The sequence below is a fragment of the Ranitomeya variabilis genome, chromosome 6, assembly GCF_051348905.1.
Source record: "Ranitomeya variabilis isolate aRanVar5 chromosome 6, aRanVar5.hap1, whole genome shotgun sequence".
Lineage (NCBI taxonomy): Eukaryota > Metazoa > Chordata > Amphibia > Anura > Dendrobatidae > Ranitomeya > Ranitomeya variabilis.
In genome coordinates, this window is record NC_135237.1 from 176,025,703 (window position 1) to 176,052,748 (window position 27,046).

Here is a 27,046-nt window from a genome sequence, read left to right on the forward strand (position 1 = left end):
GTTCCATCGGTCGTTGTTGCGGAGGTATGAGGTGCCCGTTGTTCCTTCGGTTGAGCCTCCTGCTCCGGTGCTGGTGGAGGGAGAATTGGAGTATGTTGTTGAGAAGATCTTGGATTCTCGTGTTTCCAGACGCAAACTCCAGTATTTGGTTAAGTGGAAGGGTTATGGTCAGGAGGATAATTCCTGGGTGGTCGCCTCCGATGTTCATGCGACTGATTTGATCCGCGCCTTCCATAGAGCTCACCCTGATCGCCCTGGGGGTTCTCGTGAGGGTTCGGTGACCCCTCCTCAAGGGGGGGGTACTGTTGTGGATTCTGTTTGTGGGCTCCCTCTGGTGGTTACTGCTGGTACTGGGTGACTTTGGTGGGTTGCGGCCTTTGGTTTCCACCTGTCCATCAGTGGCTGGGTGTTTCCTATTTTACCTGGCCTTTCTGTCATTCCCTTGCCGGCTATCAATGTATTCAGATGTGCTCTGTTTGGTTCCTGCCTACCTGCTCCCAGATCTTTCAGGATAAGCTAAGTGCTGATTTTCAGTTGTTTGGTTTTTTGTCCAGCTTGCTTATTATGTCTCTATGCTAGCTGGTAGCTCTAGTGGACTGAGGTTCTCCCCATGTGCCATGAGTTGGCACATGGGTTCTTGTAATCTCAGGATGGTTTTTTTGATTAGGGTTTTTTTGCTGACCGCTCAGTCCCCTTTTGTATCGTTCTGCTTTCTAGTTTACAGCGGGCCTCAATTTGCTAAAACTATATATATCATCTCTATGTGTGTGCCTTCCTCTCATTTCACCGTCAATACATGTGGGGGGCAACTATATCTTTTGGGGTTCATTCCTCTGGAGGCAAGTGAGGTCTTTATTTTCTCTGCAGTGCTAGTTAGCTCTTAGGCTGGTGCGTGGCGTCTAGAACCAACGTAGGCATGCTCCCTGGCTATCTCTAGTTGCGTTTGTCAGGCGTAGGGCAGCGGTCAGCCCAGGTTCCATCACCCTAGAGCTCGTCCGTAATATATTTGTACTTTGCTTGTCCTGTGCTATCCCTAGCCATTGGGATTCATGACAGAGATCCTCCTTGAGATAGTTCTACTCCTTCATTGGAGTCCTGCTGTGTTTAATTAAACTGATAGGACTTGATTTGGAAAGGCACACTCCTGTCTATATAGGACCTTACAGCTCACAGTGCATGTCAGACCAAATGAGAATCATGAGGTCAAAGGAACTGGCCAAGAAGCTCAGAGACAGATGTGGCAAGTCACAAATCTGGCCAAGGTTACAAATGAATTTCTGCAGTACTCAAGGTTCTTAAGAGCACAGTGGTCTCCATAATCCTTAAATGGAAAAAGTTTGGGACCACCAGAAGTCTTCCTAGACCTGGCCGTCCAGCAAAACTGAGCAATTGTGGGAGAACAGCCTTGGTGAGAAAGGTAAAGAAGAACCCCAAGATCATTGTGGCTGAGTTCCAGAGATGCAGTAGGGAGATGGGAGAAAGTTCCACAAAGTGAACTATCACTGCAGCCCTCCACCACTCGGGTCTTTATGGCAGAGTGGCCCAACGGAAGCCTCTTCTCAGTGCAAGACATATGGAAGCCTGTGTAGAGTTTGCTAAAAAACACATGAATGATTCCCAGACTATGAGAAATAAGATTCTCTGGTCTGATGAGATGAAGATAGACCTTTTTGGTGATAATTCTAAGTGCTATATTTGAAGAAAACCAGGCACTGCTCATCACCTTGTGGTGGCAGCATCATGCATCATGCTATCAGGATGTTTTTCAGCTGCAGGGACATAACGACTGGTTGCCATTGAAGGTAACATGAATGCGGCCAAGTACAGAGATATCCTGGATGAAAACCTTTTCCAGAGTGCTGTGGACCTCAGACATGGCCGAAGGTTCACCTTCCAACAGTACCATGACCCTAAGCACACAGCTAAAATAACAAAAGCAGTGGCTTCAGAACAACTCTGTGACCATTCTTAACTGGCCCAGCCAGAGCCCTGACCTAAACCCAATTGAGCATCTCTGGAGAGACCTGAAAATGGCTGTCCACCAACATTCACCATCCAACCTGATGGAACTGGAGAAGATCTGCAAGGAAGAATGGCAGAGGATCCCAAAATCCATGTGTGAAAATCTTGTTGCATCATTCCCAAGAAGACTCATGGCTGTACTAGCTCAAAAGGGTGCTTCTACTCAATACTGAGCAAAGGGTCTGAACACTTATGACTATGTGATATTTCACTTTTTCTTTTTTTAATAAATTTGCAAAAATTTCTATATTTCTGTTTTTTTCAGGGAAGATGGTGTGCAGAGTATACATTAATTAGCAAAAAATGAACTTTTTTGAATTTACCAAATGGCTGCAATGAAACAGAGAGAAAAATTTAAAGGGGTATGAATACTTTCTGTACCCATTGTATATATACACATATCTATACAGAGTTGAAACTAAACCTTTACCATTTTAGGTCAATTTGAATTACCATAAGTATTAATATTTGTCAAATGCCAGAATAAAGAAAGAGAGGACGTTTTAAGTCTTTATTACTATGCCTTTAAACAATTTTGGACTGCCCATATGATGATGTCATGTGTTTGGAAGCTTCGGACAGTTTTTATGGCAACATCTGAGTTAATTACTGACACGCCTGTGGATTTATTTTAATGCACAATTGAAACACACTGCTTCTTTGTTTAGCATGGGAAAGTCTAAAGCATTCAGTCACGATATCAGGAAGGGAATTGTAGACTTGCACAACTGTGGCTCATCCTTGGATACAATTTCAAGATACCTGAAGGTGTCTTGTTCATCTGTACAAACAATTATACTCAAGTACAAACAAGATGGGAATGTCCAGCCATCATACAGCTCAGGAAATAGATGGGTTCTGTATCCCAGAGATGAATATGCTTTGGTCCGACATGTGCATATCAACCCAAGGACAAAAGCAAAAGACCTTGTGAAGATGATGGCAGAAGCTGGTAAGATTGTGTCAATATCCACAGTGAAACGAGTACTGTATCAACACACACTAAAAGGCCACTCTGCCAGGAAGAAGCCATTACTCCAAAGAAAGATAAAATAAGCTAGATTAATTGTTGCAAATGCACACAGGAACAAATACCTTAATTATTGGAGACATGTCCTGTGGTCTGATGAAACTAAAATGAACTTTTTGGGCATAATGACAATCTTTACATTTGGAGGAGAAAGGGAGAAGCTTGGAAACCTAAGAACACCATCCCAACTGTAAAACACGGGGGTGGCAGCATCATGCTGGGGGATTGTTTTGCTGCAGTAGGGACTTGTGCACTTCACAAAATAGATGGCATCATGAGTAAAGATTATGTGGCAATACTGAAAAAACATCTCAATACATCAGCCAGGAATTTAAAGCTTGGGCAGAAATGGATGTTCCAAATGGACAATGAGCCGAAGCATACTGCCAAAATGGTAAGAAAGTTGCTTAAGGATAACAAAGTCAATGTTTTTGAGTGGCCATCATAAAGCTGTGATCCCAATCCTATTGAAAATTTATGGTCAAAGCTGAAAAGATAAGAGCAAGTAAGGCAACCTACAAATCTGGATCAGTTACACCAGTTTTGTCAGGAGATATGGGCCCAAACTATTGTGAGAAGCTTGTGGAAGGATAGCCCAAATGTTTGACACAAGTCATTCAGTTTAAGGGCAATGGTACCAAATACTAATGAAATGTGTGTCAACTTTTGACTTTGCAGTAAGTAATAAAAATGCCTTAAAAGATTCTCTCTCTCCTTCTTCTGTCATGTTGCAAATATTAATAATTATAGTAATCCTAGTTGACCTCAAAAGGGAAAAGTTTATTTTGATTTCATGTCAAATATTGAGAAAAAACATGCATATGTGTCTTTTTTATATAGTGTATGTAAGCTTCTAGTTTCAACTGTATGTGTTACTAAATTTGACTTGATTTGCTTAAGCTGGTTTAGTTTACAAGGAGATGAAGCGCTTAGGTTTTCAGAGTAAAGGAATTCTCCATTTTTGTGACATGATTCAGCAGAAAGTACATTCCTACTGATATACTGCCTTTTTTGCAATTTTCCAAGACAAACACAAAAGTAATATGCGGAACAAAAAGTAGATGCTTGCAGTTTTATGACAGAAACACTGACAAAAATAATTTCTAATGTGTCCTACCTATATAGTGTAATTGGCTACCTACATGTACGCTGAAGCCACAAGATTTACACTTTACTGCTTACTTGAAAATATTATTATGCCTAAGGAGTTTTTATACAGCCTTAAAATAATGTTAAGGAATAAAATACAGGAAACATCTGTACAACTGTGTGCAGTGATTTATTTTATTTTTCAGATATGCATTTATTTGTTCTATCTCGTCAATTCTGCTGACTATGTATGATGCATTCATTGTTTATATTGTTCTCTTAGTCTTAGTTTTCTATGAGATTATTTTTATATTAATATTGTTATTAAATGAGAAATGTACATCTTGACATAAAATTAATTGAAAAACTATAAAAAAAACTATTTGAAGTTCGATTAAACATCTTTGTTAATTTTGCTAAGTTGACTTTAAAACTATTTAATAGTCTGGTTATTTAATGTGTCAGATTTTTTTCATTTTCAATTGAAATAATAAAGCCAATTTTTTTCTTTAAAAAGGATATACACCATCATGGTAACCAAATGGTCCATGAAGCATCATTTGTGTCAATCATGTGATGGATCCATCCTTGAATTCCATTTTTTTGTACCTAAAAAAAAAATTCTAGATAGAATAGAATTCTAGATGCAAATTTATTTACATACCCTAAGTCAGGTAAAGAAAATATTTCATGAATGGTGATTTTTTTTTTTTTGGAATTCATATAGTTGTTCTACTGTATAGTCTACTGTATATTGTCTATATTGTAATTTAAGAAATTGATTGAATTTCAAAAACATATATATCCCTAAATAATAATTCTTAGTATATGCAATATTTGACCGATTTGAGCAGCAATCTGTACTCCTGTTTAACCTAGTGGATTTTCAAACCTTTTTGGGAGTTAAAAAGTTCTATATTATATACCGTATATAAAACTTACTATTGAATTGCTAAGGCTAGGCTTAAAAGCTGATACTGGCTATGCAGCAGCAAGTCTCAGACAATTGGTGAAGGGTAGAAACAGTTGCATATGATTTTAAAAAAATCAACAGAGTCCTTGAGCTAAAACAACCTAAATTAATGAGAATCCACTAATGATATACAAAAAAAATCATATTAATATTAACAGTTAAAATGTTAAAGTGAGATTAAGGCGCGTAAAGGGCAATTCGGGGCATGGAAGACCAATAAGAATAATATAAAGTTGCCGTCATGGGTGTGTCAGAGGCTGAAGACCGTTGGAACCACAAGAGAGTAAAGACTGGACCAATAATGGTATGCACACCCATAGAATTTACAAAAAATATATCAAACTTTAATTGCACCTCAAAAAAGACAAAAAAGACATTTGGTCCTGTATTCAGGCCTTGTTTAAGTGGTTTTATTATGTGTTTGTCTTTTTTGAGGTGCAATTAACCCCTTAAGCCCCGAGGGTGGTTTGCACGTTAATGACCGGGCCAATTTTTACAATTCTGACCACTGTCCCTTTATGAGGTTATAACTCTGGAACGCTTCAACGGATCTTGGCGATTGTGACACTATTTTCTTGGGAGATATTGTACTTCATGATAATGATAAAACTTATTCGATACAACTTGCGTTTATTTGTGAAAAAAATGTAAATTTGGCGAAAATTTTGAAAATTTCTCAATTTTCCAACTTTGAATTTTTATGCCCTTAAATCACAGAGATATGTCACACAAAATACTTAATAAGTAACATTTCCCACATGTCTACTTTACATCAGCACAATTTTGGAACCAAAATTTTTTTTTTGTTAGGGAGTTATAAGGGTTAAAAGAAATTTCTCATTTTTACAACACCATTTTTTTTAGGGACCACATCTCATTTGAAGTCATTTTGAGGGGTCTATATGATAGAAAATACCCAATTGTGACACCATTCTAAAAACTGCACCCCTCAAGGTGCTCAAAACCACATTCAAGAAGTTTATTAACCCTTCAGGTGTTTCACAGGAATTTTTGGAATGTTTAAATAAAAATGAACATTTAACTTTTTTTCACACACAATTTATTTCAGCACCAATTTGTCTTATTTTACCAAGGGTAACAGGAGAAAATGGACCCCAAAAGTTGTTGGACAATTTATCCTGAGTACGCTGATACCCCATATGTGGGGGTAAACCACTGTTTGGGCGCATGGCAGAGCTCGGAAGGAAAGGAGCACCATTTGATTTTACAATGCAAAATTGACTGTAATTGAGATGGGACGCCATGTTGCGTTTGGAGAGCCCCTGATGTGCCTAAACATTGAAACCCCCCAAAAGTGACACCAATTTGGAAAGTAGACCCCTTAAGGAACTTATCTAGATGTGTGGTGAGCACTTTGACCCAACAAGTGCTTCACAGAAGTTTATAATGCAGAGCCGTAAAAATAAAAAATCATATTTTTTCACAAAAATGATATTTTTGCCCCCAATTTTTTATTTTCCCAAGGGTAAAAGAAGAAATTGGACCCCAAAAGTTGTTGTGCAATTTGTCCTGAGCACGCTGATACCCCATATGTGGGGGTAAACCACTGTTTGGGCGCATGGCAGAGCTTGGAAGGGAAGGAGTGCTGTTTGACTTTTCAATGCAAAATTGACTGGAATTGAAATGGGACACCATGTCGCGTTTGGAGAGCCCCTGATGTGCCTAAACATTAAACCCTCCCACAAGTGACACCATTTTGGAAAGTAGACCCACTAAAGAACTTATCTAGATGTGTTTTGAGAGCTTTGAACCCCCAAGTGTTTCACCTCAGTTTATAACGCAGAGCGGTGAAAATAATTATTTTTTTTTTCACAAAAATTATTTTTTAGCCCCCAGTTTTGTATTTTCACAAGGGTAACAGGATAAATTGGACCCCCATAGTTGTTGTCCAATTTGTCCTGAGTACGCTGATACCCCATATGTGGGGGGAACCACTGTTTGGGCACATGGCAGAGCTTGGAAGGGAAGGAGCGCCATTTGGAACGCAGACTTAGATGGATTGGTCTTCAGGCGTCATATTGCATTTGCAGAGCCCCTGATGTACCCAAACAGTATAAACCCCCCACAAGTGACCCCATATTGGAAAATAGACCTCCCAAGGAACTAATCTAGATGTGTTGTGAGTACTTTGAACCCCCAAGTGTTTCACTACAGTTTGCAACGCAGAGCTGTGAAAATAAAAAATCTTTTTTTCCCACAAAAATTATTTTTAGCCCCCAAATTTTTATTTTCCCAAGGATAACAAGAGAACTTGGACCCCAAAAGTTGTTGTCCAATTTGTCCCGAGTATGCCGATACCCCATATCTTGGGGTAAACCCCCTGTTTGGGTGCACGGGAGAGCTCGGAAGGGAAGGAGCACTGTTTTACTTTTTCAACGCAGAATTGGCTGGAATTGAGATCGGACACCATGTCGCATTTGGAGAGCCCCTGATGTGCCTGAACAGTGGAAACTCCCCAATTCTACCTGAAACCCTAATCCAAACACACCCCTAACCCTAATCCCAATGGTAACCCTAACCACACCCCTAACCCTGACACACCCCTAAATCTATTCCCAACCCTAATCCCAACCGTAAATGTAATCCAAACCCTAACCCTAACTTTAGCCCCAACCCTAACTTTAGCCCCTAACCCTAACTTTAGCTCCAACCCTAGCCCCAACCCTAGCCCTAGCCCTAACCCTAGCCCTAACCCTAGCCCTAACGGGAAAATGGAAATAAATACATTTTTTTAATTTTATTTTTCCCTAACTAAGGGGGTGATGAAGGGGGGTTTGATTTACTTTTATAGCGTTTTTTATATCGGATTTTTATGATTGGCAGCTGTCACACACTAAAAGATGCTTTTTATAGCAAAAACGTTTTTGCGTCTCCACATTTTGAGAGCTATAATTTTTCCATATTTTGGTCCACAGAGTTATGTGAGGTCTTTTTTTTTGTGGGACGAGTTGATGTTTTTATTGGTAACATTTTTGGACACGTGACAGTTTTTGATCGCTTTTTATTCCGATTTTTGTGAGGCAGAATGACCAAAAACCAGCTATTCATGAATTTCTTTTGGGGGAGGCGTTTATACCGTTCCACGTTTGGTAAAATTGATAAAGCAGTTTTATTCTTCGGGTCAGTACGATTACAGCGATACCTCATTTATATCATTTTTTTATGTTTTGGCGCTTTTATACGATAAAAGCTATTTTATAGAAAAAATAATTATTTTGGCATCGCTTTATTCTGAGGACTATAACTTTTTTATTTTTTTGCTTATGATGCTGTATGGTAGCTCATTTTTTGCGGGACAAGATGCCGTTTTCACCGGTACCATGGTTATTTATATCTGTCTTTTTGATCGCGTGTTATTCCACTTTTTGTTCGGCGGTATGATAATAAAGCGTTGTTTTTTGGATCGTTTTTTCTTTTTTCACTGAAGGGGTTAACTAGTGGGACAGTTTTATAGGTTGGGTCATTACGGACGCGGCGATACTAAATATGTGTACTTTTATTGTTTTTTTTTAATTTAGATAAATAAATGTATTTATGGAAATAATAATTTTTTTTTTCTTTATTTAGGAATTTATTTTTTTTATTTTTTTTTTACACATGTGGAATTTTTTTTTTTTTTACTTCGTCCTAGGGGGGACATCACAGATCACTGATCTGACAGTTTGCACAGCACTCTGTCAGATCGGCGATCTGACTTACATCGCTGCAGGCTTACCAGCGCCTGCTCTGGACCCGGAAGCAGTCCCTGCAGGACCCGGATGCAGCCCCGTGGCCATTTTGGATCTGGGGCCTGCAGGGACAAGACGCCCGGTACAAGGTGAGTACATCGCCTTGTACCGATCGTCTCAGGGAAGCACGCAGGGAGTCCCCTCCCTGTGCAATGCTTCCCTGTACCGCCAGTACACTGCGATCATGTTTGATCGCAGTGTGCCGGGGGTTAATGTCCCGGGGGCAGTCCGTGACCACTCCTGGCGCATAGTGCCGGATGTCAGCTGCGATAGTCAGCTGACACCCGGCCGCGATCGGCCGCGCTCCCCCGTGAGCGCGGCCGATCGCATATGACGTACTATCCCGTCACTGGGAATTAAGTCCCAGGTCACCTTGATGGGATAGTATGTCCAATGGGATTAAGGGGTTAAAGTTTGATATATTTTTTGTAAATTCTATGGGTGTGCATACCATTACTGGTCCAGTCTTTTCTCTCTTGTGGTTCTATTATTCATTACAGACCAAGTTTTTGCACCCTGTTTTCATTACCTATACAGGGGTGTACCCCTTATATATATAATTATAGAGGCTGAAGACCGTTGCACTGCCTCTGACTGTGAAGGTCTCAGCAGTTTGCTTTACAGCCTTCTTCCTGGTCATTCTGACTCTGGGACCCAGTGGCAACCATCCCCTGGCTTTAGTTGATAAACCTGGAGCGGGATGTTTATAACTCCCAGCTTGTTGCTGGGAGTTGCTGATGATATTTCCATTTCCCTGCTGAGGCTTGGAGCTATAGCAGTCAGCTAGTTTCCTCTTTGGTGTTTGGAGGACTTCTTTGAATCTCTGAGTCTACTCAAGTTAAGTGTTCCCTTTGTTTGTGTATCCATCTGTCTTTAGTGCTAGTGGGGATTGACTAGTGTTTATCCTGTCTTTCCCTATGCAGGGCTTATTGCCAAGGTCAGGTAGGGTTTAGGTATCCTGCTCGGCGATAGGTGCGGAACCTATATAGGAACACTTAGGTCAGACAGGGTGACTTTAGATCTGCCTAGGGGTCTCCACTGCCCCCTTCCATAGTATTGGGTTTCCTTCCCCTCATCCCTTCATGTTGCACTTAGTCTTTCCCTCATTGTGCGTGACAGTTGCATTGTAATAGATTCCGTGATCAAAAGTAGTGTTACACTAATAAACGTATTATGTATGACTGTAAATTTAGCTGAAAAGTAATTTACATTACTGTGCATGTTAGCATAAATTAGTCAGTTAAACATGGTCTAGGCAAGGAAAAATTACGTTTCTTAACCATAATAAAATCCAAGTGCTAGATCCACCATATGAACACACAAATATCTCATAGAATTTTTCCAGGACTGCAGTTATATCTTGTCTGATGAGTTATAGTCTAAATTTTCAGATAGGCACTGGCTGTGTAGAGCCTGGGGACCAGGATCCATGCCGATGAGATCACACCACTTCTGGCATTTAACACAGAACTTGCTTGTCATGGGAAAAAAACACCCTTGACATCACAGACATGGATGCAGCATGACAGAAACCATCTGTGATGCGATTCAGTGCAAGGGTCATAGTATGCATGTGCAAACAGGCGGCCATCATATTAGAACCCAAAATAACAACACCATATTGGGTACTCCCGGAGAGCAGCTATATAATAGTACAGGACAACAGAGAAAATAAGTGCAAACTTATAAGGTTTAACGGGTGACATTATAGGATATCATAAATGAAAAAGTGAACAACTTTATTGAAAAATAGAGAAAAACATATAAAAAGTGCAACACAGTTAGAGGACCCAAGGAATGGCACTTTCTACCTTTTTATTATGACTGGTCTCCTTCACTTTTGACTATTTCAACTTGTTACTGTCGCTCTTATTCATTCTCGTCTGGACTACTGCAACTCTCTTCTAATAGGTCTCCCTCTTACCAAACTTTCTCCTCTCCAATCCATCTTGAATGCTGCAGCCAGAGTCATATTTCTGTCCAGCTGCTTCACCGATGCCTCCATCTTGTGCCAGTCATTACACTGGCTACCCATTCGCTACAGGGTCCAGTATAAACTCCTCTCTCACCCACAAAGCTCTCCACAGTTCTGCACCGCCTTATATCTCCTCTCTCATCTCTATCGCCCTACATGTGCCCTCCATTCTACAAATGACCTAAGACTAACATCCCCCGTAATCCGAACCTCACACCTCCATCTCCAAGACTTCTCTCGTGCTGCGCCAGCTCTCTGGAATGCACTTCCCCAGACGATCAGACTGATACCTAGCCCCTACCTATTCAAGTGAGCTTTAAAAACCCATCTCTTCAAACAAGCCTACCACACCAACCACTCAGTAAACTAACTTTGCCCTGTTCCCTCCTTCCAAATATTACTCTGAATCTGCACCCTACTATTCATCTGTCTCCACACCCTCCATGCACATGATAACTGCACTTGATACTTTACTATTGCACTTAAACACACGGGCTGATGACCGGATCATGCAGCTTTATATGAAAATCCCTATCATAATTGCCAGACCTGAAATAACAAGCACTTTTCACCTATTGTGTCCCTCCATTTCCTTGTAGATTGTAAGCTTGCGAGCAGGGACCTCACTCCTAATGTCACTGTTTAAATTGTCTTAACTCGTACCGAATTTATTGTTTGTACATGTCCCCGCTTAATGGTAAAGTGCTGCGGAATATGTTGGCGCTATATAAATAAAAATTATTATTATTATTATTATTGTTTTGATTTAGATATATTTCATTTACTTACTTGTCATTCCTTTATACATGTCCATCTGCATTGCTCCATCTCTTAAGGTCTCTAACTGTCCTGCCCATTTTTCTTTTTGTCTGGTTCTTAACCTTGTATGGATTCCTTGTACTATACATTTTACATGTATTTATTTTTCAATAAAATTGTTTACTTTTGCATTTATGTATGGCCGTAGTCATGCTTCTCATGTTGGGGTCTTTATGATATGCCCCATGTGATCTGTACTTATCCTATGATAACACCAATGTCGACCTACATATATCACATAATAATCATAAAAAATAACTAATAGAAATGCATACTTCTAAAATGAATTATAAATATTATACATGAACTAAAAAATATAAGTATGAAATGAAAATACATTCAAAATACATATATATACTTATGAATTACGTGATTTACTGTATATAAGTTAATATAAATTATCCAAAATTTAGATAATATGCTTATGTACATAGAAGTAATAAGTCACAAGGTGATCCCTTATTGACACTCATTAACTGCATGCTGCAATGTGAAACTGTGATCTTCATGCTCTGCAACCATTGAAACTATAGCATAAAGAAGTATTAAAAATCATGATGAATTAATAAAGAAAAATGGTGGAAAATAGTATAACTTTTCAGTACAACACAAATAACATTTATTTGCAGAAATAATATTGCGTAGACATGACTCATACATTTACTTTTACTTGGATCTATAACTTGAAATTCTTCTTGTCCTTAAAAAAAACCTTTTTCCTTACCTATTTTGTAAGGAAATAGAAGTGTAATGCAACCAAAATAAATACAGCTTTTATATTTTGGTGCAGCTGCTTTAGTGTAGCACTTGAAAAATTTTAGTAAATTCCATGATTGTATTGAACATGTTGTCATTTTTCTTTGAAGGGCACAAGGAACACCTGCTTTTGTGTTTTTTTCATATGGCATAAAAAAGTTACAGGAACAAACTGATATCATCTAGAATCTTTCTTTAGATACACTGTGAGTACAATTCAGATAGCACCTATATTGTCAGTGTAGTCTTATTATTTACAGCATGTGTTTATTAAAAACATGTATTAATAAAACCTTGTAATTTTAAGGCTATGTTTCCATGATGAGTTTCTACCAGGTTATTACAGAAATGGAAAGCTATAGAAGTTCCGCACTGCTAGTGGTGGAGTTCAGAAATCCACGTTCACACAAATAGGTTTTTGTTTTTGTATTTTGTCAATGCGTTTTGAAGTTCATACACTTCTTCATCATGGCAAAAATGTCTTTTTGTCCTGGTGAAGAAGAGTATGAACTTCAAAACACGTTGACAAAATGCAAAAAGAAATCCTGTTTGGGCAAACCTGGATTTATCCACATCTCCCACCAGCAGCACGGAACTTCCACAGCTATCTTTTCCTGTAGTTTCTCCAGTCTTAGGGCCAGTGGACCTGCAGTTGCTGGTTTATATTCTCTTTTCAGTGTTGTTTGATCACAACCCAATCAGTTAAGAGTAGCGTTGAGCATTCCGATACCGCAAGTATCGGGTATCGGCCGATACTTGCGGTATCGGAATTCCGATACCGAGATCCGATACTTACCGCATATCGGATACCGGAATCGGAAGTTTTCAGAATTCAAACAGCACAAATTCAGCCAATGAGGAATGATTCCAAGTGTGGGCACATCCTGTTCAGCATGGTGGGCATGTAACTACTGGCAAGGCTGTGATTGGCTGCTGAAATGATGTCATGATGCACTATAAAAAACGCAGCTGCCCTTTCTTGCTCACTCTGCTGTGAATTCAGTTAGGCATAGGACGCTGTGTTCTGACTGAGGGCCAGTTAAGATAGCGATTTGCTTCTTTGTGCTTTTCCCAGGCTAATTTAGCAACCGCTGTGTGTTCACCTTGCTTTTGCCTTGCAGCGCTGTTTTCACAGCGATCTGCAAGGTCTCTGTGTGTGTGTGTGTGTGTGTGAGTGCAGCCCACTCTCTAGTCTGTGTGCAGCCATAGCCGGTTGTATTCAGCTCAGGGTGGTTCACTGACTCATACTGTTCTATCCATTCCATTGTCCTTTTTTGCAAATAGTGCAGCCCGCTGCACATTTTTTCCACCCGTATCCAGCTAAATTGTGGAAAAACACTACATAGGATAACGTAGAGGAGGTTTTTTGGGCCTTGCAGCGCCGTTTACGGCTGTCTGCACGGTCTCCGTGTGAGTGCAGCTCGCCCTGTAGTCTGTGTGCAGCCACAGCCGGTTGTATCCAGCTCAGGGTGCGTCACTGCCTCATACCGTAAAATACATTGTCCTTTTTTGCAAATAGTGCAGCCCGCTGCACATTTTTTCAAATACTTCCTATTAGTGGCTTTCCACCCGTATCCAGCTAAATTGTGGAAAAGCACTACATAGGATAACGTAGAGGAGGTTTTTTGGGCCTTGCAGCGCCGTTTACGGCTGTCTGCACGGTCTCCGTGTGAGTGCAGCTCGCCCTGTAGTCTGTGTGCAGCCACAGCCGGTTGTATCCAGCTCAGGGTGCGTCACTGCCTCATACCGTAAAATACATTGTCCTTTTTTGCAAATAGTGCAGCCCGCTGCACATTTTTTCAAATACTTCCTATTAGTGGCTTTCCACCCGTATCCAGCTAAATTGTGGAAAAGCACTACATAGGATAACGTAGAGGAGGTTTTTTGGGCCTTGCAGCGCCGTTTACGGCTGTCTGCACGGTCTCCGTGTGAGTGCAGCTCGCCCTGTAGTCTGTGTGCAGCCACAGCCGGTTGTATCCAGCTCAGGGTGCGTCACTGCCTCATACCGTAAAATACATTGTCCTTTTTTGCAAATAGTGCAGCCCGCTGCACATTTTTTCAAATACTTCCTATTAGTGGCTTTCCACCCGTATCCAGCTAAATTGTGGAAAAGCACTACATAGGATAACGTAGAGGAGGTTTTTTGGGCCTTGCAGCGCCGTTTACGGCTGTCTGCACGGTCTCCGTGTGAGTGCAGCTCGCCCTGTAGTCTGTGTGCAGCCACAGCCGGTTGTATCCAGCTCAGGGTGCGTCACTGCATCATACCGTAAAATACATTGTCCTTTTTTTGCAAATAGTGCAGCCCACTGCACATTTTTTCAAATACTTCCTATTAGTGGCTTTCCACCCGTATCCAGCTAAATTGTGGAAAAACACTACATAGGATAACGTAGAGGAGGTTTTTTGGGCCTTGCAGCGCTGTTTACGGCTGTCTGCATGGTCTCCGTGTGAGTGCAGCTCGCCCTGTAGTCATTTCAGCCCCCAAAAAATAAAAAAATAATAAAGTTCACCAAACACACCACTTTACATTTGTGTAGGCCACATTAGGTCATATTAAAGTCTAGTCCACACTTTAGAAAATTAGTGGTTCTTATACCTGTTAGGAGCTGTTCAGGAATAAGCACAATAAGCCGTTAGTACTTTTCTGCTTATCTTTATCAGTAAACCAAGATGAAGAAGGCAGGGAGTAAGGCACGTGGGCGTGGGCGCGGAGCAGGGAGAGGACGTGGGGATTCTGTGCCTGCTGCGGGCACCGGTGACTCATCATCACCCAGTTTCAGCAAGGAACAGTCCTTTATGCGCAGCTTTGTCGGAGAGCGCCGTACACCGCTGCTGCGTGAAGACCAAATTAAAGCCGTTGTCGGATGGATGGCAGCTAACGCATCGACTTCAATTAGTGCCACATCCTCTCAGGCACAGAGCACTGGAGAGCACCCATCTGTCTCTTCACCACCTGCCAAATTGCCCAGGCAGTCAGAGGGCCCAGGACAGGAGCCGTCTCTACTTCTGTTCTCTGAATCTCTTGGCTTGGAAACAGGGGGCCAGCCACGCAGCATTGGAGAAATGGAAGAAAGGCAGTGTGCAGTGATGCCCAACAGCTTTTTCTCTCTGAGTCTGAAGAGGCGGGTGGGCCAGTGCCTCCGGTCACCACACCGCAGTACGCATCCGCTGATGACACTCAGGTGCCACTTTCTGGTGCATGCTGTGCTGCTGAGACTATCCAGGAGGAGCAGTTGGTGGCAGAGGGTAGTGTAGATGATGAGGTCCTTGACCCATCATGGCGTGAGGGACAGGAAGGTGGTGGGAGCAGGTCTGAGGAAGAGATTCCCCAAACGGGCCAAAGAGGGAGAGGGAGGGGGAAGACTGCGGAATCTGTAGCCTCCACTTCGGCACCCATTAGGAGCATGCCTCTTCCAACAGCCAAAAAGGGCGCTCCCAAGACTTGCAGTGCCTGGGCCTTTTTTGACACAGTTGCAGATGACATTTGCTTTGTCAAATGCAAGGTGTGTCATCAGAAAATCAAAAGAGGGAGAAATGTCAGCAGCCTCAATACCTCAAATAGGTGGAAACATGTTCGGACCAGGCACGCGGCGGAGTTACAAAAACACACTGAAGAGCTAGGCCAACCAACAGCGTCAGCTACCACCTCTTCAGCTCGTGTTGCCTCTTCCTCCAGCTCACACACAGCTGGTTCGGCTTCCTCCCAGGATTGCCATGGAAGAACCTCTGGCACTGTTGTCCAGAGACCCACTGTAATTCCACCCGCAGCACCACGTTCCCAGTAATCCTCACACTCCCAGCCCAGTCTACAGCCATCGGTAGTACAGGCATGGGAGAAAAGGTGGCCATTCTCGTCAAACCCCCCACGAGCACAGGCTCTGACTGCAGGCATTGCCAAACTTCTGTCACTGGAAATGCTGTCATTCAGGCTGGTGGAGACTGACAGCTTCGGTGACTTGATGTCATTGGCAGTCCCACAGTACAATGTGCCCAGCCGCTTTTATTTCAGCAGGCAAGCTGTCCCTGCCCTGCACAAGCATGTGGAGGGACACATAAAACACGCGCTACTGAACGCTGTCAATAGCAAGGTCCATCTCACCACCGATGCGTGGACCAGTCACCATGGACAGGGGCGATACCTTTCCCTCACTGCCCATTGGGTTAATGTTGTTGAGCCGGGTACAGATCGTGCGAGAGGCGCAGGACGTGTCCTGCCCACTTCAAAGATTGCAGGAATCCAGTCTGTACGCATTGACTCCTCCTCATACACAAGTTCCTCAGAAACATCGCTGCAGGAGCAGTCACAGTCCACCTCCACATGGACCCGTGAACGTTTACCTGTTACGACTGACATGAGCACAGCCGTGGCCAAACATCAACAGGCCGTCTTGAAATTAATTTCTTTGGGGAATCGAAGCCACACAGCGCAGGAGCTCTGGAATGCCATCAAGCAGGAGAGCGATGTGTGGTTTGTGCCAGCGAATCTCCAGCCAGGCATGGTAGTGTGTGACAATGGCCGAAATCTGGTGGCAGCTCTGGGCCTCGGCAACCTCACTCACATCCCATGTCTGGCACATGTGCTCAACTTGGTCGTGCAGAGTTTTTTGAGGGACTATCCGGATCTTGATGCACTGCTGCACAAGGTCCGCCTAGAGTGTGCTCACTTGCGGCATTCCAGCACGGCAAGATCGCGCATTGCAGCTCTGCAGCGCCGATTCCGCCTTCCAGAACAACGCATCATATGTGGCCTACCTACCAGGTGGAATTCCACGTTACATATGTTGGAGCGGTTGTGTGAGCAGCAGCAAGCAGTAATGGAGTACCAGCTGCATCAGGCGCAAAGAAGTTGCACTCCGCGCCGTTCAGACTTCACAACCACAGAGTGGGCCACTATGAAGGACGTCTGCCAGGTTTTGCGTCCCTTCGATTATTCCACGCGGATGGCGAGTACAGATGATGCACTAGTCAGCATGACTGTCCCCCTTATCTGCCAGCTTCAGCAAACACTGCAAGCGCTAAGGGATGATGTTGTGGAAGAGGAGGAGGATGACGACTCACCATTTCCATCAGCTTCTGGACAGTCAGCGCCACGTGGTTCCTCACAAATGCATAGGCAGGGGACACTTTGTGAGGAGGATGAGGAGGAGTCAATGGAGGAGGAAGACATCCATCCAGAGGAGGGAGTTACACAATTGTCCAGTAGTCAGTGTGTACAGCGAGGGTGGGGTGATGAAGAGCAGGCAGAGCTCACGCCTCAAGCAGGGGACAGCGTTTCTTGGCCAGTTGGCAGTCTGCAGCACATGGTTGATTACATGCTGCAGTGCCTGAGAAATGACCGGCGCATCGCCCACATTCTCAACATGGCTGATTATTGGGTGTACACCCTCCTCGATCCTCGCTACCGGGACAACGTACAAAGCCTCATCACACCGTTGAACCGGGATCGTAAAATGCGGGAGTACCAAGACACACTGGTGAATTCCATCATCTTCTCCAGTCCAACTGAGAGAAGTGCTGCTAGTGCTTTACAAAGCAGCTCAGTGCGTCCTGGCAGTGGAGGAGGCTCTGCACAAAGAGGGAGCAGAAGCAGTGCCTCTGCCCAAGGCAAGACCAGTATGGCCCAACTGTGGCACAGTTTTGTGTGCCCGCCACAAATGTCTACACCATCACAGGCGGCTCCAGTCAGCAGGAGGCAACGGTTGCCCTCTTACTGAACTCCCAGACGGCTCTTCCCCTTTCAGGTTTTGGGTCTCTAAGCTGGAGACATGGCCAGAGCTAAGCCAGTATGCATTGGAGGTGCTGGCTTGCCCTGCGGCTAGTGTATTATCAGAATGCATCTTTAGTGCTGCAGGTGGTGTACTAACAGACCGTTGCATGCGACTATCCTCCGATAACGTTGACCGGCTTACTTTCCTGAAAATGAACCAGGCCTGGATCTCGCAGGAATTTGCCACTCCTCTTCCTGATTAAATAATTGGGTGACTGTCTACAGTATCCAGGTCTCCTGTTGTGTTCATCTTTCTACCACCTGAACTGTAATTCCTGGGCTCCAACACCGCCAGTTGAGGCTCAGAAGTGCCGTCTGCACAGTCAAAACATACGACCCAGTGTTATTGGGTGTCAGTAACGTCAGCTGATCCCCAGCTGTGTAGCCGGCAATGTGTCCTGCGACCGCCACGCTGACACAACAACTGAAATTTCAGGGAACCTGTCCCCCCCCAGGCGTTTGTTACTGGAAGAGCCACCTTGTGCAGCAGTAATGCTGCACAAGGAAAAGGTAGATATTTTTGTTTAGCTCCTTGCACACGCAGAACTTAACACTTATAAAATGTGTCCACTGATACCGTAAAACCGTCCCGGAGGTGGGACTTTCCTTCGTAATGTGACGCAACACAGCCATCACTCCTACTCCTTGGCGCCGTGCGCCGGATCTTCAGCGTTGTTTGATTCTGTCCCGGAGCCTGCGCTGTTATCCCTTGGCCAGGCACACTTAGCGCTGCCCGTCTTCTGACATCATTTGGTGTCAGGCTGACTGCGCCTGTGCGGCCGCGCTGGCCGAGATCCCGCCTCGCTGTGTCTTCTGATTTAATCACACTGAAGGGCCTGGGATCCATGGGCATGTGCAGTGCATATCTTCACCTCAGCCTCTCACTCATCTCCCTCCGCCTTCTTCAGACTGTGCACCGTCAGCTGATCCCTAATAGCATGCCACGGCCATGACGCCGCACAGTCTTAAGAAGCCGTAGGGAGGGGAGTGAGGCGAGGATATGCACTGCGCATGCCCATGGATCCCAGGCCCGCAGTGGGATTACATTAGATGACACTGCGAGGCGGGATCTCGGGCAGCGCTGCCGCACTGGCACATCCAGCCTGACACCAAATGATGTCAGAAGACGGGCAGCGCTAAGTGAGCCTGGCAAAGGGATAACATAACAGCGCAGGCTCTGGGACAGAATCAAACAACGCTGAGGGGGTAGGAATGACGGCTGTGCTGCGTCACATTACGAAGGAAAGTCTCACCTCCGGGATGGTCTCACGGTATCAGGGGACACATTTTATAAGTGTTTAGTTCTGTGTTTGCAAGGAGCATAATGAAAACAGCCACCTTTTCCTTTTGCATCCTTTGTGCTGCACAAGCTGGCTCTTTCTCACTTTTCAAAAAAAAAAATAGTTAGTGGGAGATAAATATTGGCAAGTCTGCCTCCGTGCCAGTCCTGTGTGTGGCATCTGTCTCTCATTGTGTCCCACCGAAAAGCAGTGTGTAATACTGGTCCTTTTTGTTTTTTTGGGGTAAATTCTCCCTTTTCAAAAAAAAAAAATAGTTAGTGGGAGATAAATATTGACAAGTCTGCCTCCGTGCCAGTCCTGTGTGGCATCTGTCTCTCATTGTGTCCCACCGAAAAGCAGTGTGTAATACTGGTCCTTTTTGTTTTTTTGGGGTAAATTCTCCCTTTTCAAAAAAAAAAAATAGTTAGTGGGAGATAAATATTGGCAAGTCTGCCTCCGCGCCATTGCTGTGGGTGGCATCTCACTCTCATTGTGTGGCACCGAAAAAACCACTGTGTGATACTTGGCCATTTTTTTTTGGGGGGGGTAAATTCTCCCTTTTAAAAAAAAAAAATAGTTAGTGGGAGATAAATCTTGGCAAGTCTGCCTCCGTGCCAGTCCTGTGTGTGGCTTCTGTCTCTCATTGTGTCCCACCGAAAAGCAGTGTGTGTGTAATACTGGTCCTTTTTGTTTTTTTGGGGTAAATTCTCCCTTTTAAAAAAAAAAATAGTTAGTGGGCGATAAATATTGGCAAGTCTGCCTCCGCGCCATTGCTGTGGGTGGCATCTCACTCTCATTGTGTGGCACCGAAAAAACCACTGTGTGATACTTGGCCATTTTTTTTTGGGGGGGGGGTAAATTCTCCCTTTTCCAAAAAAAAAAAAAGTTAGTGGGAGATAAATATTGGCAAGTCTGCCTCCGCGCCATTGCTGTGGGTGGCATCTCACTCTCACAGCCACAGCCAGATTACTATGCTGTTCCTTTGACTCAGACAAGAACATTGCCCTCGCAGTGTACTAAGGCAGAATCAAACCCAGCGGAGACTATTGTGACCTGTCACGAACGCTATACACCCGGCTTACACGGTGACACAGACGAAGTTGCAGACGACATAGAAGAGGAGGTCATAGATGACCCAGTTGTTGACCCCGATTGGCAGCCATTGGGGGAACAGGGTGCAGGCGGCAGTAGTTCAGAAGCGGAGGAGGAGGAGCCGCAGCAGGCATCAACATCACAACAGGTTCCATCTACCAGGCCCGTATCTGGCCAAAAACGCGTGGCAAAACCAAAACCTGTTGGAGGACAGCGTGGCCATCCGGTTAAAGAAGCTCAGTCTGCAAAGCCAGAAAAGTTATCCGATAGTAGAAAGAGTGCAGTCTGGCATTTTTTTAAACAACATCCAAATGATCAGCGCAAAGTCATCTGTCAAAAATGTTCAACTACCTTAAGCAGAGGTCAGAATCTTAAAAGTCTAAATACAAGTTGCATGCATAGACATTTATCCACCATGCATTTGCAAGCCTGGAATAACTACCAAATGTCTCTAAAGGTTGCAGCACCCTCGGCCAATGAAGCTAGTCAGCAACGCTATATCCCTTCCCTCACTGTAAACCCACCATTTCCCGCACCACCGGCAGTATCTGTGCAGCTTTCGTCGCCAGGCCAAAGCAGTCAGGGAATCACCAGGTTTGCAGTAGGAAACACTGCATGTAGGGCACCGGCAAGAATACCATCTCCAACCCTCTCTCAGTCTGCCATGTCCACCGGCACCACCGCTAGTTCCACGATCTCCAGCTCTCCAGTACAGCTCACCCTACATGAGACTCTTGTTAGGAAAAGGAAGTACTCATCCTCGCATCCGCGTTCACAGGGTTTGAACACCCACATTGCTAGACTAATCTCATTAGAGATGATGCCCTACCGGTTAGTTGAAAGCGAAGCTTTCAAAGCGCTGATGGACTACGCTGTACCACGCTACGAGCTACCCAGTCGACACTTCTTTTCTAGAAAAGCCATCCCAGCCCTCCAACAGCATGTTAAAGACCGCATCGTCTATGCACTCAGGCAGTCTGTGACTACAAAGGTGCACCTGACAACAGATGCATGGACCAGTAGGCATGGCCAGGGACATTACGTGTCCATCACGGCACACTGGGTGAATGTGGTGGATGCAGGGTCCACAGGGGACAGCAATATTGGTACAGTTTTGCCTAGTCCACGGTCAAGGAAAGAGTTGGCTGTAGGCGTTAGCCCCCCCTCCTCCTCTTCCTCCTCCTCATGCAGAAGCGAGAGCTCGTCCACACACCGCAGTCGCACATCCACTCCATCCGCAGCTGCCACTGTTGCACACCAGGTGTGCCATTATGGGACAGCTAGTGGCAAGCGTCAGCAGGCTGTATTGGCAATGAAGTGTTTGGGTGACAACAGACACACCGCGGAAGTTCTGTCCGAGTTCTTGCTGAATGAAACTCAGTCATGGCTGGGCACTGTACATCTTGAGGCAGGCAAGGTTGTGAGTGATAACGGAAGGAATTTCATGGCTGCCATAGCCCTTTCCCAACTGAAACACATTCCTTGCCTGGCTCACACCTTAAACCTGGTGGTGCAGTGCTTCCTGAAAAGTTACCCGGGGTTACCAGACCTGCTCCTCAAAGTGCGCAGACTTTGCTCGCATATCCGCCGTTCGCCCGTACACTCCAGCCGTATGCAGAACTATCAGCGGTCTTTGAACCTTCCCCAGCATCGACTAATCATCGACATTTCAACAAGGTGGAACTCCACACTGCACATGCTTCAGAGACTGTGCGAACAGAGGCGTGCTGTTATGTTTTTGTGGGAGGATACACATACACGGGCAGGCAGTTGGATGGCAGACATGGAGTTGTCAGGTGTGCAGTGGTCGAAGCTACAAGACCTGTGTCAAGTCCTTCAGTGTTTTGAGGAATGCACACGGCTGGTTAGTGCAGACAACGCCATAATAAGCATGAGCATCCCCCTAATGCGTCTGCTGATGCAAAGTTTGATGCACATAAAGGAGCAGGCGTCTGCAGCCGAGGAAGAGGAAAGCCTTGATGACAGTCAGCCATTGTCTGGTCAGGGCCATGTAGAGGACGCGGTAGCGGGCGAAGAGGAGGAGGAGGATGAGGAGGATGATGGAGATGAGTACTTTTTGAATGAGGAAGCTTCTCCTGGGCCAACAGAAATTAGTGGCGTTGCAAGGCCGGGTTCTGTTTTTTTAAGGGAGACAAGTGACGTAGATTTGCCTGTAACAGCCCCTCCAACCAGCACAACCGCAGATTTGACAACTAGAACTTTGGCACACATGGTGGATTATGCCTTACGTACCCTCAAAAGGGACACACGCATTATTAAAATGATGAGCGATGACGATTACTGGTTGGCCTGCATCCTTGACCCTCGCTATAAAGGCAAATTGCAAAATATTATGCCACATGAGAACCTCGAACAAATATTAGCAACCAAACAAGCTACTCTTGTAGACCGTTTGATTCAGGCATTCCCAGCACACAGCGCCGGTGATGGTTCTCACACGAGCTGCAGGGGGCTACAGGGCAGAGGTGTTAGAGGTGCACAGATCAGAATTGGCGTTGGACAGAGGGGTTTTCTGACCAGGTTGTGGAGTGATTTCGCAATGACCGCAGACAGGACAGGTACTGCAGTATCTATTCAAAGTGACAGGAGACAACATTTGTCCAGTATGGTTACTAACTATTTTTCTTCCCTTATCGATGTTCTCCCTCAACCGTCATTCCCATTTGATTACTGGGCATCAAAATTAGACACCTGGCCTGAATTGGCAGAATATGCGTTGCAGGAGCTTGCTTGCCCAGCAGCTAGTGTGCTATCAGAAAGAGTATTCAGTGCTGCTGGTTCAATATTAACCGAAAAAAGGACTCGTCTGGCTACCCAAAATGTGGATGATCTCACCTTCATTAAAATGAACCACTCCTGGATTTCAAATTATTTTGCCCCACCTTTCCCGACTGACACCTAGCTTTCCTATAAAAAGGTCTTGCTTGTGGACTGGTCTTACTGAGTGTTCCAATCTGTTAATTTGCAGCAGCTGTTTGTCCAGCATACGACATGTTTACACCTCCCCAATGGGAAAAATCCCCCCACGGGGCCGTTGTCTCGCCACTTGGCGCAAGCACCCGTTACAGTGCTGATTGTCTGAAGAGGTGGGTGTGCCCTCTTTTGGTCGACGGCACTGCCACTGGGTCCCTCATAGTACAATGTAGTGTCTCTGGTGGTGGTGGTGCGCACCCAATGTCAGACACACCGTTGTAACATGAGGGGCCCTGGGGCGGTACCGCCGGCCACAAGAGAGTCCCCCCCCCCAGCTCAAACTGTGCTGTACCACGTGCAAAATTATCTCGCACAGCTCCACCAATGTTTAGTCTATGCACTGACATCATTCAATGCCTGGCACTGACAAACAATACCAATTTGTTTGCATCTATGATGCTAGTTAAAGTAGTCTGGGTCAGTGTCCTATATTGACACCAGTAAATACTAATTTACTGCCAAATTACTTTGTCATAAACTCTGCAGATGAGCCCACCCCTGTACCTAAGCATGCCACCCTTTTTTTACTTATAGTTGTTTTGCGAGACATTCACATCTATTTATTTTTTGGGAGTACTAACTGTGTCAGACACTCCTTGCAATGCTCCTCCACTGACCACAATGCTGCCTGCCTGTGTATCCATGTAACCGATGTAAAACTGCCATGACTGCCTACTGTTTGTTATTTTAGGCCTTTGTGAGCCTGTCTGCGGCCCCTACTTGCAATACTCCTCCACTGACCACAATGCTGCCTGCCTGTGTATCCATGTAACCGATGTAAAACTGCCATGACTGCCTACTGTTTGTTATTTTAGGCCTTTGTGAGCCTGTCTGCGGCCCCTACTTGCAATACTCCTCCACTGACCACAATGCTGCCTGCCTGTGTATCCATGTAACCGATGTAAAACTGCCATGACTGCCTACTGTTTGTTATTTTAGGCCTTTGTGAGCCTGTCTGCGGCCCCTACTTGCAATACTCCTCCACTGACCACAATGCTGCCTGCCTGTGTATCCATGTAACCGATGTAAAACTGCCATGACTGCCTACTGTTTGTTATGTTAGGCCTTTGTGAGCCTGTCTGCGGCCCCTACTTGCAATACTCCTCCACTGACCACAATGCTGCCTGGAGTGCCTGCCTGTGTATCCATGTAACCGATGTAAAACTGCCATGACTGCCTACTGTTTGTTATTTTAGGCCTTTGTGAGCCTGACTGCGGCCCCTACTTGCAATACTCCTCTACTGACCACACCAATGCTGCCCGTGTACCCCTGGAACCTATTTAAAAGTTCATAGAGCCTAGTTATATATTTTATTTACTATTAATAAGGCCATGATGGACTACGCTGTACCACGCTACAAGCTAACCAGCCGACACTTCTTTTGCGAGAAAAGCCATCCCAACCCTCCACCAGCATGTAGAAGACCGCATTGTCCATGCACTCTGGCAATCTGTGAGTACAAAGGTGCACCTGACAACAGACGCATGGACCTGTAGGCATGGCCACGGAAGATTACGTGTCCATTACGGCGCAATGGGTTAATGTGTTGGATGCATGGTCCACAGGGGACAGCCTACTAAGTCTGTCTGCAGTCCCTAATTCAAATTGTCCTCCAATGTCTAAATCGGAGCTTCCACCTTCTGGCTTTCGGCCTATAGTATCAGAAATTAAACTGCATTTGGCCTTCAACTTTGGTTATGGCCTACTAATGGTGTCTGCCCCTCCCTGGTGTTGCCCTCAACTGAATACAGCTGAGCTTCAACCTTCTGGCTCTCATTAAGTGCTGTTTTTAAATTAAAAAATGGTGTTTAGGGCCTACTAACGGTGTCTGCCCCTGCCTGGTGTTTGTCCTCAACTGAATACAGCTGTGCTTCAACCTTCTGGCTCTCATTAAGTGCTGTTTTTAAATAAAAAAATGGTGTTTAGGGCCTACTAACGGTGTCTGCCCCTGCCTGGTGTTTGTCCTCAACTGAATACAGCTGAGCTTCTACCTTCTGGCTTTCGGCCTATAGTATCAGAAATTAAACTGCATTTGGCCTTCAACTTTGGTTACGGCCTACTAACGGTGTCTGCCCCTCCCTGGTGTTGCCCTCAACTGAATACAGCTGAGCTTCAACCTTCTGGCTTTCGGCCTATAGTATCAGAAATTAAACTGCATTTGGCCTTCAACTTTGGTTACGGCCTACTAACGGTGTCTGCCCCTCCCTGGTGTTGCCCTCAACTGAATACAGCTGAGCTTCAACCTTCTGGCTCTCATTAAGTGCTGTTTTTAAATAAAAAAATGGTGTTTAGGGCCTACTAACGGTGTCTGCCCCTGCCTGGTGTTTGTCCTCAACTGAATACAGCTGAGCTTCTACCTTCTGGCTTTCGGCTTATAGTATCAGAAATTAAACTGCATTTGGCCTTCAACTTTGGTTACGGCCTACTAACGGTGTCTGCCCCTGCCTGGTGTTTGTCCTCAACTGAATACAGCTGAGCTTCAACCTTCTGGCTCTCATTAAGTACTGTTTTTAAATAAAAAAATGGTGTTTAGGGCCTACTAACGGTGTCTGCCCCTGCCTGGTGTTTATCCTCAACTGAATACAGCTGTGCTTCAACCTTCTGGCTCTCATTAAGTGCTGTGTTTTTAAAAATTGGTGGTTAGGGCCTACTAACGGTGTCTGCCCCTCCCTGGTGTTGCCCTCAACTGAATACAGCTGAGCTTCTACCTTCTGGCTTTCGGCCTATAGTATCAGATATTAAACTGCATTTGGCCTACTAGTATGGTTGGGCCCTTAAAACAGTGTCTGCTGCTCTTGGGTTTGCTACTCCACTGAACAAAGCAGTGCCGCCTGTTTAGTCCTGTTACCAATTTTGAACTGCATTTAGCCTACTTTATTCTTTGGCCCTATATCTGTTTCCTCCTCATCCTGCCCATTGCCCAGCCACTGCTAGATGAGTCTGCTGGTACATTGACCCAGAACACTACATTCCCCTTGCACTCTACACAGCCAGAATCTGACCCTGCTGGAAGTAAGGTCCCCCTTACCGCATGTTATACCACCTTACACAGGGACAAAGAGGAAGGTGCAGATGAAAGTGCAGGTTCCTTCATCAGGTGGGGGGGCATACTCGTTGGCGACGTCACTGGCACAGGGCCCCTCAGAGTATGCAAAAGTGTCGCTGCTGGTGGGAGGCGCCCCCGCTGTGCAAACACACCGCTGTACTTTGAGGTGCCCTGTGCCAGTGCCAATGCGAACGAGTGGGCCCCCCCTGCTTGCTCAGGATCACAGCACTTGCAACGTTGATATACTTACCTCTCCCTGCTCCACCGCCGTGACGTAGTCCACATTTCCTGGGCCCACTAAAGCCTTGAACCAGCCCTACCCCCCACAACTTTTGCCAAATGACCCCCAATTTCCTATGCCCAACTATTATTATAAAGTTAATTTAGATTGACAAGCTTCAGAAACAAGAATGGATATTTTTGGCATTAAAATGGGCACTGTAGGTGTTTTCC